Source organism: Canis lupus, chromosome X, assembly GCF_011100685.1.
Source record: "Canis lupus familiaris isolate Mischka breed German Shepherd chromosome X, alternate assembly UU_Cfam_GSD_1.0, whole genome shotgun sequence".
NCBI lineage: Eukaryota > Metazoa > Chordata > Mammalia > Carnivora > Canidae > Canis > Canis lupus.
This window is the reverse complement of record NC_049260.1, coordinates 933,315-945,609: the sequence shown is the minus strand read 5'-3', so window position 1 is coordinate 945,609 and position 12,295 is coordinate 933,315. Positions and strand designations below refer to the sequence as shown.

The window sequence follows — 12,295 nt, the reverse complement described above, 5'->3', positions numbered from 1 at the left end:
CGTTCCCCGTGGACGCCAACCTTGACCACCAGGCCCCGGCGTCTCTGCTGGGTGTCTCCACTCTCAGGCCGCGACTTCCCCAGCCATGTCCTCCCAGGTCCCACAGCACCTGATCCCCCACTAGACATGCAGTCCTTTGGCGTCGATGAGGTCGTTCCCGAAGCCTTCAGAACGCGTCGATTAACAGGAGCCACTTCATGAACTTTACCTCCAGGCAAGACGAGACCCAGGATGAGGAATCCCAAGGTCAAACAGGGAAGACACCCTGACCTGGTGGGTTCAGCAAGCGGGCGAGGGCCCCTGAGGATTCAGGACGCCCAGGGACACCTGGCGGGGCCCAGGTGGAGCCGCACCTGCGCACCTGCCGCTCCAGGGCTCTGTCCCCGTACGCTTTCTCGCTGACACGGTGGCTGTGTCCCGAATCCCCATCCTGTGTGCACAGCAAGCGCTGCAGCACACGTACGTCTGGTGTTCCCAAGCTCTCCGCTGCGGGGGTGTCTAAAAACGAGCCAGGCGTGCACGTGGGAGGGTCATGACGGCCACCCACCCGCCAGGTTATCGATGACCCACACCCCGGAGTGCTTTCCAGTGCGGCCCCTGGGGCCCAGAGCCCAGTGCAGGTCGGACTCCCCGCAGATGGTTGCGACAGAGCGCCGCACGTTTGCCGAGGACGGGCTGCGTGTGCGCCTGTGTGTACCCAGGCCCGTGTGCGTGTGACCATCATGGCTTTGTCCGGGGGCACAGGCGCCTAGGGGTAGCTGTGACATCGCACCAGAGACGCACCCACCGTGCTGCTTCATGGGAAATGCATGCCAAGACGCTCGGAGTCTGCAGAAATGTGGATAAAATGTGCTGTGTGTGCGATGTTATATAAAAACTATATTATATTGTATATGGATCATGTTATATTGTACACGGACTATTATGTATTGATTACGTCATATAGATTATATTAGGTTATACACACTTGTATACCACTGGTGTATTATATAATCCATCATATAAAATACATAAGTACAGCATTTAAAAATATATATAATTATATATAACATGGTATATCTGTTAATATATTATAATTATATGTTTGGGGATCCCTGGGTGGCTCAGCGGTTTAGCAGCTGCCTTCAGCCCAGGGTGTGATCCTGGAGACCCGGGATTCGAGTCCCGCGTCAGCCTCCCCTGCATGGAGCCTGCTTCTCCCTCTGCCTGTGTCTCTGCCTCTCTCTCTCTCTCTCTCTCTCTCTCATGAATAAATTTTTTAAAGATCTTTAAAAAAATTATATGCATACATGTACATATCTATATAATATGTAACAATATATAATGTATAATCAAACAATATATAATATACAGCTATATGTTATAAATGTAAATATATATGTAATTATATAATACATAGCATGTGTGTATATATTATATAGACATGTATGTACAAAAAAAGACATGTATGTACATTATATGTATATATTGTACATATATATTATATATGTATATTAACACATTACATTATCTATAATCTATAATGTGTATATAATGTAACAGTACATAATATATAAGTATATATTACATATAAAATATATAATTATGTAATACATAGTATATGTGTACATATAATATATTGTATTATAATTATGTGTACATATGTTGTATAATAATTATATGCATTTGTATATTATATGTATATGTTATGTATATACATATAGGATATATATAAAATATATATACTGGGGATCCCTGGGTGGCGCAGCGGTTTAGCGCCTGCCTTTGGCCCAGGGCGCGATCCTGGAGACCCAGGATCGAGTCCCGCATCGGGCTCCATGCATGGAGCCTGCTTCTCCCTCTGCCTGGGTCTCTGCCTCTCTCTCTCTCTCTCTCTCTCTCTCTCTCTGTGACTATCATAAATAAAAATAAATAAATAAAATAAAATCTCAAGGCATTGATAATGCTCTTGAATAAAAAAATAAAAATAAAATATATATACTATAATAACACAACAATCTGTAACATAAAATATGTAAATCATAAACTATGAATATATATAGTTTATATATTTTTGATTATAGATTATATTAAATGATCATACAATATACTATGTTATCTGTAACATATTTCATTTTGTGTCTTTTGTATTTTAAATCTGTGTTTTATGTATTTACATCATAAAGTGTCTATTACGCCTTGTATGTATTTTTACATACGATTTCATGTTTTGAATGATGAAGATAATGTGTCGGTTCTGGGGGTACCTTGGGGGGGGTAGGTTCTGGGGGGACCCTGGGGGGGCTGTTCTGGGGAGTGGGTTTTCGGGGGCACCCTGGGGGGGTAGGTTCTGGGGGGACCCTGGGGGGTAGGTTCTGGGGGGGACCCTGGGAGGGTAGGTTCTTGGGGGAACCTGGGGAGTTGGTTCTGGGGGGACCTTGGGGAGGACTCTGGGTGGTAGGTTCTGGGGGGACCCTCGGGGGGACCTTGGGGGGTAGGTTCTGGGGGGACTCTGGGGGGTAGGTTCTGCGGGGGTAGGTTCTGGGGGGACCCGGGGGTAGGTTCTGGGGGGACTCGGGGGGTAGGTTCTGGGGGGGGCCTCAGGCACCACAGGGTGACGGCCGCTGGTGATATTGTGGTCACTTGTGATAGCGCCTTGGAACGCTCGCAGTCTCGGGGGTTTCAAATACGGGAGCTTTTAAAAATGATGTAATAAGCAATCAGTAAATCAGTAATAAAGTGGGGAGCTTTTAGAAAGGCAACTCATCCCTGAATCACAATGAAGAATAAAATGGGGCAGTTTGGAGCGCTGGGTGCATGGGGAGAAGTCGGCCGTGCCCTCCCGTGTGGCTTCCCGGGTGCGGGCATCACCCGCCTTGCACAAGCACATGCAACGTGTCCCCGGGACCCTGTGAGCATCACTCCCCTACCCCGAGGTCTTCCGTGGGGGCAGCAGGTGTCAGAGCCTGCTGAGCCCCATCCACCCTCGGGCCGGCCTCGTTGAGGCGTCTCTCTCCGGGACCCCGGACACGTCCCAGCGTTTGCCTGCTGGACACGTGGCGTGTTGGCCCAGGGCGTGGAGAGCACCATGCAAACCGCTGGCCCCTGGGGTGCAAGACGAGGGGGGAGGGTGGGTGACACGGCGACACCCCTGCGGCCTGGCAGCGGGCCACCTTCACGCGGACCCTGCAGCGCAGCTGGGCCTCCTGCAGCCGCCAGCCCGTTTCCTTGCACCGTCTCACCGATGCCAACTAGAGAGCAACGGCCACCGCCAGATGGGGGCCCAGATAGGGAGCGGCGCTGCGCGCAGGGCGGGTGCGGCTTCCCTTCCTGCGTCGTCGCCCAGCTCCGGGGACGGGCGCAGGGAGCCACCCAGGGGGGCACAGAAGGGAAGCCGGTGACGGACAGACGGAGCAGGACGGCAGCACAACTGATGCGAGGCTCCCGCGGACGCACGCGGCGTGCTGGGGGTCCGCGCCACCTCCCGGGGTCCGGTGGGGCTGGGCTTCCCGCATGGGCAGCCCCATCCCCTCCTTGGTGCCGGGTGACCCGCTCTGCCCAGAACAGCGAGCGCGCGGTGCACCCGCAGGAGAGCCCCCCAGATGCACAGGTGTGGGTACCAGCAGGGCTGGGCGCCTGCCGCCTTGGCACCGGCCATCCCTAGGTGGCCCTGCCATGCGCTCACTCCTCCGTGCGTCCCGCAGCCCGCCGCGGGGCGGGAAAGCATCGCGGCAACCGGGCAGAGAGCGCGCCGGCGGAGGTCCCCCCACGCATCTCCGTGCAGGCGCAATGCCCGCGTATCGCACACCCCGAGGGACGGGGACCCGTGGATTCATCCGCAGACGCACACGTCTGCAGCGCTCCCCTGTGCCCGGACCAAGGGCTGATGGTTAAGACGAGCAGGGGTGCACGCAGGTGTCCACCATGGCACCACGGATCGGGACGCCGCGCTGTCCGGGGGCGGAGGTGGAAACCCGGCTGCCCCGCTCATGGATCCGGACGCGTCGGGATGAACGCTCCACGACGCTGAGGACCTAAAACGTGCAGAACCAAGCAGAGACACAGACGCAGGCTCCTGGTCGCCCGCGCTGCTGACCGCTGACCCGCACTGACCCCTCCCGGGGACCGGGACCAGACCTCCCGTGGTCCCGAACCAGACTCAGGCGGTGCCCGTGCGCCCTGGGCCGTGCGCCTGGAGATCAGACGTGCAAACCACGTCACGGAGCACAAACATTGCCGCCGGTTGGTTAGTTAGTTACTTAGTCCCTGCTGGACGGACAGACAGCCATGCCGCGGGCTGTGCTTCCCGCACATTGTCTGGGTCCCGTGTGCCCCAGACCCCGCGGGTGGCTGCCGGGTGAGTCTGACCGCAGCTCCCTGCGCTCAGCCCCAGCTGCCCACTGACGACCCTGGTCCCTGGAGGTGGCCTCAAAACCCAGTTCTGACCACGGGTGACATGCGAAGTGAGCTGCATGGATGCTGACCAAAATGCTGCTGTCTTAACGGCGAAGCCGAGCTCGGAGGACAGCAGGCTGCACAGCTCTTGTCCTTCTCCCGAAACTGTGACATGGAAGGAGCAGGTGCTCCCGGGGTCTCCATCCCAAGCATAGGAGCAGGTAAATGAGTCCCCCGGGGGGCAGGTTGTCTGTGACCCCTCTGCCTCCCGCCCTCCTGACACCATCCAGGGGTGCCTTCTAGGGCCCGGGCTGCCTCTGGGGACGCGCATGCTGCAGACGGCCGGGGATGCATGAGGAGACGAGTCTGCGGTTGGCAGGCCAGTGGAGCCCTCTGACCCCCGTGACCACCCCCTTAGGAGGTGCCCTGCGGGAGCTCGCGGTCTGAGGGGGATCCCCCACAAGAAGGGAACTCATGCCATTGGAAGGAACCGGCTGTGTCCAGCAGGTCTCAGCCTGGCCTCTCCGTCCCCAGCTGGGGGCCTGGGTGGGGGGGCAGACAGCCTTCCACATGCCAGGAACTGTGCGTCCTTGCCAGACCGTACACGGTGCTCTGATGAAGCCCAGCCTGGTTTCCCAGGCCCCAAGCTGCTATTTTGGAAACTGCAGATTCCTGTCCCTTGCTCAGAACCAGTCCCTGGCTCCCCAGGGCACAGGGACATCCGGTCCCTCTGGCGTCCTTACGGCCAGCCCCAAAGGAGCCAGCCACAGAGAGTCAGTTGGCCCATACCCAGCGGCTCCCTTAGCAGCAGGATGAGACATTTCTGGGCTCTGGGGCACTTTCCAGACCCCACAAAGGACACTAGTCCATGTGTATGCCGGGTGCACGCCCCCCAGCATGACCATGGCAACGTGCATTCACAGCTGGCCTCGACTGTGCAGCTTAATGGCCACCGTCCTCATTGTTCTGCCCTGACGACAGCCACATGCATGGGGGGGAGGTGCACAGAGCAGAGCTCAGAAACTCAGCCTTCATGCCTGATGTGGCCCCCAACTTGGTTTTGTCAATAAAGTTTTATTGGAATGCTGCTGTGCCCATTTGGTTACATATGGCCTCTGGTGTGTTCATGACAACCGCAGAGTCTGGGACACCTTGGTGGCCCAGTGGTTGAGTATCTGCCTTTGGCCCAGGGCGTGACCCCAGGGTCCTGGGATCAAGTCCTGCATCGGGATCCCCACAGGGAGCCTGCTTCTTTCTCCCTCTGCCTGTGTCTCTGCCTCTCTCTGTCTCTCATGAATAAATACATAAAATCTTTAGGAAGAAAAAAAAGAACCATGTGGATCTCAAAAGTGCAAATATTTATGGTCTTCTTCCTTACGGTCGCAGTGTTCCAACCATGAGCTATAGCTGTGTGTCCACACCGGGGTCTCGACTCCAGGATGCAGGCTTGGACACATATGGCCAATGGGGATGGATCCGGCACACAGGTATTCATCTCATCGTTTGAAGGCCGTAACTCTTGCCCTGGGGTTGTTCTACGACTGGCTGCTAGAACCCGTCCCCGTTTGGAAGTAACGGGACAGTGGATACAGGTGAATCCCATCTGATCTGGTTGAAGATGAGAGAACTTACCTCAGGAAGACAAAGGCCCAGTGAGTCACTCAGCATCCTAGAGCTCATATCTACCCAACAGGCCCTACAGATCTGGGATCTGTTAGGTACAGCGTCCTGTGGATACTGGTACATAGCACCATCTCCCAGAAGCCCGGCAGCCTGGACTCTTGAATGGCAACCATCAACGGTGTCGTGGCGGAGATGGGCCCACACCTTCTGCAGCATGTCAGCGCCAAGACCTCGTCCGTGTGGGGCTGACCCGTTCATCATGCGTGGGAACTTCCAACACAAGACCGCCACAGTCTATACGTGCATGGCATTCGTAAATAGACAGGAGGAAGAGTGGATGGACAATAGTCCTAGGTCAATAGATGCGTGATGGATGATAAATACATAGGTCCATATGATGGATGGATAGATGGACGATGGATGGACACATATGATATGATGGATGGATAGATACATGGATACGATGGATGGATGGATGAACGGATGGTTATGATAGATAATAGAATGATAGACCAATAGGTACATATGATAGACATGCTACGATAGATGATGGATACGATGGATGTATGGGGAGATATGTAGATAAGTATGATAGATGCATAGGGAAGTAGGTATGATGGATGGATGGATGATGGCTGATGGATGGATACGTAGATACATAGAGATAAGAGATGAATAGATCAATGCACTGAGGCATGGACAGATGGGTGGGTGCATAGATGGATGGAGCTGATGGATGGATGGGAAGGTATGATAGATAGAAAGGTGATGGATGTGATGGATGGGTAGATACGATGGATGGGTAGATGGGTAGAGGTGACGACGAACAGATCGATGGATGAAGGGTGGACAGATGAATGGGTGCACAGATATGAAAGGACAGATAAATGATAGAGAAGATAAATATGGATGATGGCTGATACATGATTGGCAAATAGATAATGTATGTACGGGGATGAGAGCTGGATAGACGCTGCTCGGTATTGACACATAGAGGTGGGTAGCAATAGACTCATAGGGTAGCTACTTATTGATAGGTACTAATAGATTTTTTTAAGATTTATTTATTTATTCATGATAGACATAGAGAGAGAGAGAGAGAGAGAGGCAGAGACACAGGAGGAGGGAGAAGCAGGCTCCATGCAGGGAGCCGGATGAGGGACTCGATCCCGGGACTCCAGGATCGCGCCCTGGGCCAAAGGCAGGCGCCAAACCTCTGCACCACCCAGGGATCCCCGATACTAATAGATATTCGATAGATACGGACACACGGCTGATAGGGTGAGACATAGATTCGGAAGAGCGGTGGAAGGAGATAAGTAGTTGACAACAGGTGGCCGATACTTGGACAACTGAGAGATGCGCAGAAATACAGTAGATAAATGATGACTATGTCCTCAATGGACGGTGTGTCCCCGATGGGCAGGTGACAGATACGCGCAGATAGGGTCTATGCAAGGCACACCGAGGGACAGCCAAGCCTTCCCCCGCGGCAGAGCGGCCCGGCCTGAACCTTCCAGAACATCGGCCCGGTGTCCGCAGAACTGTCCCCTTGCACGGAACACAGGTGCCAGACCCCGGAACGCCGCGCGCTGGCTGGCGCACCTTTCCAGCACCTTCCCCCTCCCTCCCATCGCTCATCCGCGTGTGAATCCACCCGGTTGAGTTGTGGAAACGTCCGTGTGCACCTTGCAGCGTGAATGCGGCGCCCCGGACCCCCCCCACCTCCACCCCCGCCCCCCGAGGGCCGTGGAGGGACCGCAGCCAGGCGCACCCCATGGCACGTGAAAACGTGTCGCAATGCGCACAACGCCAGGATGTGCAACGAAATATGGTCTGCTGGCCGTTTTCTTTTCACTCTCTCTCTGTCTCTCTTTTTTTTTTTTAGTTGAAAAACACAAAACAAAACAACAGAAACAGGAATTAGGTCCGTGTGGGTGGGCGTGCGCGCTCCCCCGCCCGTGTGCCCGCCAGCCCGCGCGCCCGCGAAGGAGGAGGCCGTGGTGGCGCAGGCAGGGGCGCCTGGAGGTTGCGGGGCGGCGCGCCCCGGGGCTGCAGGGTCTCCCCGCCGCCTGGCGCGAGCTGCCCCCGCCTCCGGGGCTGCGGGGGCCCGCACCCCGCCTCGGGCAGGGCGGCGGGGGAGCCTCCCGGGGCCTGGCCCTCGACAGCGCGCACCGACGGTTCGTTGCACAGGAAATTTCAAAACGAGTTTCCTCTGTACCCACCCTGCCTGCCGGGCGGCTGCGCCCCGGGAGGTGGGAGGTGGGCTCCGCGGCGCATTTGCATTCGCCGCCGGCCCGGGGTGACGTGGGGCGGGAGCGCAGGCCGGGCCTCTGCTGACACGGGCCTTTCCGAGGGGGCCGCCCCTCCGCCGGCAGCCGCGGGCAGAATGAGGACGGCGGGCTTCCTGAGTGCAGGCGCCGGGGCCCCGCGCCGCCGGGCGGCCCTCTGACACTGCAGGTGAGCCCGCGCTGCGCCCGCGCCGCCCTGGGGGCGAGGGGAGGCCCGGCGGCCGCGGCGGGGTGTCGGGGGCGCACGCTGGGGCCACCCCCGGAGCCGCGGCAGCCCCCCGCAGCGCTGCGCCCTGCCCCGGGACCCGGTGCCGAGCCGTTGGGCGCGGAAACTGCCCCCAGCAGCCACAGGGTGGAGGGCACCTGTCCGGGGGCGCAGCCTTGAACGCCACCGCGGGGTCCCGGCGGATCCCCCGAGGCAGTGGGTGTTGCAGCAGGTGCACAGCCGCCCTCCGCCCGCCGCCCCCCAGCACCCTCCGCGTCTAGGCAGCAGGGAGTAGGGCCCCCCCCCCCCCCCGCGCTCCTCCGCAGCGGGTCACACGGGAGGACGCCCAATGCTACACCACGTGCTTCTCCGCGCAAACTGAACCCCGCTTCTTGGGGGGGGGGGAGAACCTGGTCGTGTTGCTGGTGCAGTGCGTGCCCCGGGCTGCGGAGACTGCGGGGACCCGGGGACCCGGGGACCAGGCGCTCCCCTGTCGCCCCAGAAAGACGCCCATGGCGCTGCGGGGAATGTGCCCTCCCCAGTCGCCTCGGGCACGCGCGGCCACGGAGTCTGGGTTTTTTTAATGCTTTTTTTCTTTTTGGAGGTTTCTGTGCTGCCGGCATGGCGTTTCTGTGGCCACTGGCACACCCAGCGTGGGCGCAGGTGGAGGGGTGTGTCCCTGCCATGGCGCCCAGTGCCGGTGATGGCGCCCGGGAGGATGGATGTGAGCCGCCGGAGGGTGCTGGGTTCTGCATGACGTCCCCAATATCCTGGCTGGGGCCCTGACCCAGGGTGCGGGTAGGGCAGCTGGGCCCTCTGCAAGGCTCATCTGGGACCCCTAACCTGGGGTGTGGGTGGGGCAGCCGGGCCCTTGCAAGGCTCACCTGGGACCCCTGACCTGGGTGCAGGTGGGGCAGCTGAGCCCTCTGCAAGGCTCACCTGGGACCCCTGACCCGGGATGCGGGTGGGGCAGCTGGGCCCTCTGCAAGGCTCACCTGGGACCCCTGATCCGGGATGCAGGTGGGGCAGCTGGGCCCTCTGCAAGGCTCACCTGGGACCCCTACCCAACCATTCACTGTGTTGTTGTGTTCAGGACAAGGCAGTGGTGGGCAGGAAGGGACAGTTGGTGACAGGGTAGCAGGTAGCAGGTGGGTAAACACCACTCACTGCCCCCCTGGAGAACCCCTTGGCCGGGCAGGTGGGCCCTGCCTGTGCCTCCTCTTGCTGTCACCACCGGCCGGCAATGCACCGCGGCTGCGGGCCCCCCTTTCAAATTCCCCTTCATGGCTCTGGAGCCGACAGGGTGGGTGGGCAGGATCCGGAGAGCCCCATGTGCACCTGCCACCGCGCGCTGCCTCCCCGACTTGGAGCCCCCAGGAGGTGATCCCTACCTGCCACGGCCCCTATTGGCTTCTCCCCTGGGGCCAAGAACACCACGGGGAATCAAGACCCTGTGACCGTGTTCAGGGAGCAGCTGCAGGGACGTCCCTGGGGACATTAATCTGGGCATTAAAGAAGTCGTCACGTGCCAGGCTCTGTGCTGTTTTGGGCAGAGGGGAAAAATTCAAAATATTGAGATGCAGACCTGGGCTCCAGATTGCAAGGCGCTGAGGTGGGAAGAAATCCAGGAGGGCTTCCCGGACGAGGGTTTCCCTCGCCGGGTCCATGTGGTGCCAGGGATGTTGTGAATGGGAGCAGGGGTGGGGACCGGCTGTGTGTGTGTTCCGTGTGGGACCGGGGACGATCCCAAGAGGAAGGTCACATTTTAGCACCCATCCTAGAAAAGCCACAGAAGCTTCCAGAATCAAGTCTCAGATACACACAGGACCAGGGCATGGTCTCTCTGAGAGGGCACTGGTGGCATTCAGGCTGTGTTACTCTGTTGTGCACTCTAGGGCATTGGGTGGCGTCCCTGGTCTGCACTTGCCAGACGCCAGTACCATTTCTTCCTCCCACATTGGGCTGTCCAGAAACATCTGCAGGCATTGCCCTATGTCCCCTGGGGTGAGAGGCTAAGTCGCGACTGGTCATGAACCACCGTGATACAGATGATAGATAGAGATGGATAGGTGGGTGGACAGATAACAGATAGATATGGGTGGATAGGTGGACAGATAACTGGATGAATGGATGGATAGATGATGGATACACAACAGATAGATATGGATGGACAGTTGGGTGGATGGATGGGCCGATGGATGGATGGAGGGATGGATAGATGAAGGTATGGATGGAGGAATGAAAGAGTGGATGGTGATGGGTGAATTCATGGATAAATGGAAGGATGGATGGATGCATGGATGGGTTGATGGATGGATGGGAAGATGGATGGATGCATGCATGGATGGATGGATAAAGGGTTGGGTGGATGGGTTGTTGGGTGAGTGCATGATCAATGGAAGGATGGATGGAAGGATGGATGGGTATGTGGAGGGATGGATGGAGGGATAGAGGGCTGGGTGGAGGATGCATGGATGGATAAAGGGTTGGGTGGATGAGTTGCTGGGTGAGTGCATGGGTCAATGGAAGGATGCATGGAGCACTGGGTGCATGGATGGGTGCCGGGTGCATGGACCAATGAACCAAGAACAGATGTAGGTTGCCAGTCCCTCTGTTGGGATCTGTCTCTTACAGCAGCTGTGACAAATGAGCCCAGGCTGGCGGCAGGAATACGGGAGACGCTCTGGCGCTCCGCACAGGCGATGGCCGCACAGCCTGCTGGGTGCACCCAAAGCCACGGCAGTGCGCACTTTAACATGGAGCGCTGTGTCTCGGTGTCCAAAAGAGAGGGCGGAAGAAAACAGCTGTCCAGTGCCCGTGCTCTTACTTCCTCGTCCCATGCCCTGCACACTGTCTGCAGGACACACTGGCAGGGTGCTGGGTGGGTGCCCCGGGCTCTGACTCACGCTCACAGGAAGCTGGCGAAGGGGCGTTCCTGAAAGCCCCGCCACGAGAGGCACAGCCCCGGCTATGGCTGGCCGGTTTCCTTCCCTGAGCCCAGCCCCCTCCCAAATAAACACTGCCCTCGCCACGCCACTCGTAAGCGGGCATGCAAACGGCGGCCTGGCCCAGTTTCTGCACGTGGGGTCTGTGCAGCGCGTCCTCCCGCCTGTGGTTTTCGCTTCTAGCTCCTGCCTTCCTCGCCTGCTGGGTTCCGCGCAGGCTGCTCTGCCCAGGTGCCAGGCTCTCTGCACATCGCTGTCGGTGAAGACGGATCGTAGGGGAGAGAAGATGGGGGAGCAGGGAGATTGTGAAGGGAGCAGAGAAATGTTGAGGGACGCAGACTTTTTGGGAACAGAGCTAATTGGAGATGCGCGGTAAAGATCACGGCCCCGTGGTCCACGTTCGGGGATCTCAGTGGGGTCACAGGGATGGGCTGAGCGCACTTTCCCCGAGCATGGTGACGGGCCACAAGGGCGCAGCCAGAGTGACCCCACTCACAGCATTTGACCTAGACTCCAGCCCAACACAAGAATCGCCCTCAGATCCTCTTTCCCAGTAAGAGTAGTTTCCATTTTGCTCATCACATCAGACAACTTCCTTAGTGCCTTGTACTTGTCCTCAGACTCTGGGAAGCAGGATGTCAACCCCAGGTCAGGTGCCCGGGACTTTCCCGAATGGCACTTGGGGGACACGGGCCTGAGCCCCTACCTGGTGTCATCCCTACATGTCCACCAGGCGTGCACCAAACACCCCACCTGCCTTCTCTGCACCCACCCAGCAGCAGACTACAGACTCCACGCCATGCCCAGGCTCTGTGACCCCTTCTCCTGATCTGGGCATGTGCAGTAGCCCCGGCACA

General features: G+C 57.8%; 1 protein-coding gene across 1 annotated transcript in view; it reads left to right on the top strand.

Moving 5' to 3' along the window:
• The first annotated feature begins 8,298 nt into the window (after nucleotides 1-8,298).
• Nucleotides 8,299-12,295, top strand: part of P2RY8 (P2Y receptor family member 8) — a 36,892-nt gene continuing 32,895 nt past the window's right edge. Inside the window, exon 1 of the mRNA XM_038586715.1 lies at nucleotides 8,299-8,457. The gene's annotated coding sequence lies outside the window, so the exon portion shown is untranslated. The remainder of the gene's footprint in view (nucleotides 8,458-12,295) is intronic.